Raw genomic sequence first — 5,199 nt, forward strand, 5'->3', positions numbered from 1 at the left:
CAGCATCAGCCATATTAGTCACATTTTTGTTCTCTTCTCACAAACACTACGTAAAGATTTAAACACAACCGGATTTGATCTTTTCAAATGAAATAATCAGTGACAGGATCACATGATCCATCACCTCCCTGAAGATGATTAACGCTCCAATACATTAGTACACTTAAGCTGGTTGTACTTCTTGTTATCGCATATACAATACCATCTATAAACATTAATCTTCTTAGCAGACTCTCAACAACTCTCTCTCTTGTTGTCTTTTTGTTACTGTAAAAAAAACGAAGCATTACAGCTTCTCGACTCTTGAGACTCTTTCCGAAAGAGCTACAGATGTAAACCTCTCCTCGCTTTACCATATCAACAATTTACATCAATTCTTTGCTGTTTACATAATGTAATATGTGAACAAAAATGTGGAGAAACCTGACTTTTTCCAGTCTTGTGGTTCTTCTAGAAATTGTGACCACGAAGTTGGATGCCCTTTTCTGTTCACTTGAACTGAGAGACCCAAACCTGTTTGATCATAATAATGCACAAACCCAGGGTTGGCATGGAAGATCTATAGTGATCTGCTATAAAGCTTTGACCTCACCCCTACTGAACACCGTTGAACACACTGTGTATGCTCTCTAAAATACTACCCTATATGGACCAAAACACTGGGACACCTGATTTTCCTTTTACCACAAAATTGGCACAGACTTGTACAGGAAGTCTTTGGACACATTAGAATGCAATTTTCCCTTCACTTACATTTGCATTTACATTTACAGCAGTTAGCAGACCCCCTTATCCAGAGCGACGTGTTTTGAGTCTCAATCGATGAATACATCAACAGTGGTTTGCTAAAGTACAAATTCAGCCTAAGACTCTGCTGAGAGGAAAAGTTTGAGAGGACTTGAACTAGGAAACCCAAACCTGTTCATTACCTGGGCATTTGTTCCATCCTAGTCTCTATCCACTTCATCTACAGTACATGCGTAATATAGTACAAACAAAAAAAAAGAATCAGAATCAGGTTTATTGGCCAAGTGTGTTGACACACACAAGGAATTTGGTTCCAGCTGTTTGTGACTCTCAAAAGTACAGACATAAATAAAACCTAGACATAACAAAACAGACAAGACAAAACAAAAACAGACAATACAAGACAATAAACTACAATACAAGAACAGAAATTCTCTGTACTCAATTCTCACTGTGTGTGTGAGACTGTAAGAAGATGGGTTGGAGTGGAAGATCTTAAGTGTCCTGATAAAGAGTTCTGAAATGAACCCTACTGAACACCTTCGGGATGAATTGGAACGCTGACTGCACCCCAAGCCTCCTCACCTCACCTACATCAGTACCTAACTTTACACACTGTTGTAGCTGAATGAGCACAAATCTCCACAACCACACTCCAGAATCTAGTGGAACATCTCAGCAGAATGGAGATGATCAAAATAGCAAATGCAGACAAAATGTGAATATGTTTAAAAAGCATATAGAACTTTTAGTCAGGTGTCCACAAACTATTGTCAATATAGTGTTTGTTGTGCATTAATAAAACCCTGTGAATAGCTTTCAGAGCTGCTGTTATATTAAACTCAAATAGAAATCATACCGAAATCATATCATAATAAATTCTGACCAATCACAATCCAGAATCCAATATGAGTATGCGGTATTATAGTTTGATAGAATATAGTCTGGGTTTAGGCACGACAGCAAATTCTGACGTAAAAAAATCTATTTTCTTTCTTGAATGGTGACTTAAATGGACCATTTTTCATCCTGCAGCTCCAGACATTATGTATCACTCTTTAATCCTGACTGCTGAGCTGTATTAGCAAATTTCATGGCTGGAAGGAGTTCAAGCAGAAGTACTAAATATTGTAATGTCTACATTGAGCTAAGTTCGGGTCCATATGAGGTGTCGATGATCCAAAAAGAAGTTGTGAAATAAGAATTTAAGTCTGGCAGAGGCCCAGTGTTGCATAATTTACCCTGGATATATGCATGCAATGAAATTAAATGTAAGCTACACACATAAGTATCATGAAATAACTAACTTTAGATGATTTCTCTCACTGTCTGTAATAAAGTATTGAATGTAAACCTGCCCCAGGGTTTCCTTAGGGTTCGCAGGTTTTTTCCTCCCACCTGCCAAAGCATGCTGGTACAGTAGATGAATTGGCTATAACGAATTGTCCCACTGCTGAGCCTTTGCCCGATCAATGGTTAAATCCAATGCAATTTTGGAAAATGCTATCAAATTAAATGCAATTATGCATGAACTTTGGTAGTAAATGAAAGCAATATGTTAATAAGCACTGCAGGCTAAACTCAGTCTAATTACCTCATTATAATCCGAGCCTGCAAATGCAGCATAACAACCTGCATTCGAGCATCTGTCTCTCTTTTTTGATTCAGATCTGTACAGGTTTTCCCAAATATATATTAAAAAATTCCTAGGCGTTAAATGAAACGTCAGAAGTCCTCCTGTAATCCTGATCGAGCTCGTTATCAAGTTTAGCTGCTACCTGTATTTGCATGAAGATTGAGGACATAAAAAAAAAAAATTCAAGTCCAATCAAAGCGCAACAACTCATTCACCTGGAAAGTGAGCAGCCAAGAAACTGAGTCACTGAAATAACATTTACCTAAGAATACATTTTTGAATATTAGAGAGAGATTCACATTTATAGATCTCACATTTTCTTCTTTTTAACCTACATACACAGGACAGGTTTTCTCCCTGCGAAAAACACAACACGGATATAATGAGTACAAATAGATTTGTATTACTGTTATTTGTTCAGTAGATGAAAAAAAGTCAACAAAATATTGTTCTGCTTCTTAATTTCATTGGAGGGTTTCAATTTAACATTTATATTAAGGAGTGAAGACAGAAATATAAAACATTGTATCGCTGGTGTGCAGCGCCCTCTGCTGGTCTGACTGTGTTGCGCTGGAATAAATCTTTATTTGCATGGATATTACTGATATCGAAATAGATTATTATTGTTGTTGTTGTTGTTGTTGTTGTTTATATTTTGAGGACTTGCAAGTAAATTATAGGCCAATATTTCCTTTTATGTTTTCTTTACACCAATTCATCTGTATAAAACTGTTAAATAAAATTCTACTACTACAACTAATAATAATAATAATAATAATAATAATAATAATAATAATAATAACACTAATTACTTCTATATTTCTTTATTAATTTTCTTACAGACCATTATTTGAACTTAGCCTCAATGTTCTACAGTGTCCTAGTTAGATTCAGATAGTATACTTTTCTATATATATAAAATATAATTATAACTGTACATACAGTCATGGCTAAAAATATTGGCACCCTTGCAATTCTGTCAGAAAATGCAACACTTCACTCAAAATTTTGGTATTCACATGCTAATTGTTTTTGTTTGCACTGCAACAACACACAAAAAAAATAAAAAATAAAAAAACACAAAGCTCACACAGAATAAAACAATTGACTGGACTAAATTATTGTCAAAACTTGTAAGAAATAATTGCTTTTCGAGCATGTGATGCTCCTGTAAATAATAATAATTCGTATTTAGACACACATGTGGCAAGTAAACAGGTGTGGAAAATATAATACTCACACTTGCAACCAGTTAAAATGGAGAAAAGTTCACTCAACCTTTGTGTTGTGTGTCACACTGAGCATGGAGAAAAGAGAGAAGTGTAAAGAGTTGTCTGTGGAAAAACATGGACAATCTCAAGGCGACAAGTCCGTCTCCAGAGATCTTAAAGTTCCTGTGTCCACTGTGCGCAATATCATCAAGAGGTCTCTGGATGTGGATGGAAGAGCAAAATGAATAAAAGTGTAAACGAAGGATTGTTAGAATGGTGTATAAAGAACCTTGATTAACTTCCAAACAAATTCAAGCTTATCTGCAGACACAGGGTACAACAGCATCTCTGAATCTGAATGAAAAGGGACGCTATGGTAGGAGACCCAGGGGGACGCCACTGCTGACACAAAAGGCATAAAAAAGCAAGACTGGAGTTTGCCAAAACTTATGTGACAAAACCATAATCCTTCTGGGAGAACGTATTGTGGACAGATGAGACTAAAGTTTTTAGTAAAGGACATCATGGCACTGTTTACAGAAAAGAACATATGGTGAAGGTTCAAAGATGTTTTGGGGTTGCTTTGCAGCTTCTGGCACTGGATGCCTTGACTGTGTAAACGTATCATGAAATCGGAAGAATTTCGGGAGCAACGTAGTGGCCAGTGCCAGAAAACTGCGTCTTCACCAGAGGTCATAGGTCTTCCAGCAGGACAATGACCCGAAACACATCTGAAACCAGATCTGAACCCTATAGAACACCTGTGGAGAGATCTCGAAACAGCAGTTAGGATCAGAGTCAGAATCAGAAATAGGTTTATTACCAAGTATCTTTACACTTTAGACTTAGTGACCGGAGCTTCCAGTGCAGGAGAAGACATAAGACATCCTTCAAATCTGAATGACCTGGAGCAGTTTGCAGGAGAAGAGTGGTCCAAAATTCCAGTAGAAAGGTCTAAAAAATCATTCATGGTTATGTGATTGATTTTAGTTATTTTTTCCAAATAGGGTGCTGAAAATATTAAGTTATGGTTGTACTTTTGTCATTTCTGTGCACTGAACATAAACAGTGCATTTAAAAAAGCTAATAAAACGAAAATGTGCTTTAAAAAAGATTGAAACTGTCTATAAATCAATCAACTTCAGTCAATAGAAGCAAATTGAAGCTCATGATGCAAAATATATAAAAAAATAAATAAAAAAAAAGATTTGTTGCGTAATAAAATAATGGGCGTGTCAGTGACGTAACTGCCCAAGTCTCAGCTGATTGGTGATCAGTCTAGTAGTTTACAGGTTTTATTTTTTTTTACTAAACATGGCGTCAAGATAAATAATAATAGGTAAAAAAAAATAAATAAATAAATTGTTCAAAATCACATGAATATGTTGGGGAAAAGGGTGTTTAATTGATTACATGCACTGTTCAGTGTATTAGTATGAAGTCTTTGTGTTCATGCATGAAAAGAAAGAAAGAAAGAAAGAAAGAAAGAAAGAAAGAAAGAAAGAAAGAAAGAAAGAAAGAAAGAAAGAAAGAAAGGTCTTTCTTGCTTGATGGCAGTTGAATGAGGGAGGATTGTGTGCACTGTACACTTTATTAACACGCCTG

Source organism: Silurus meridionalis, chromosome 29 (assembly GCF_014805685.1).
Source record: "Silurus meridionalis isolate SWU-2019-XX chromosome 29, ASM1480568v1, whole genome shotgun sequence".
NCBI lineage: Eukaryota > Metazoa > Chordata > Actinopteri > Siluriformes > Siluridae > Silurus > Silurus meridionalis.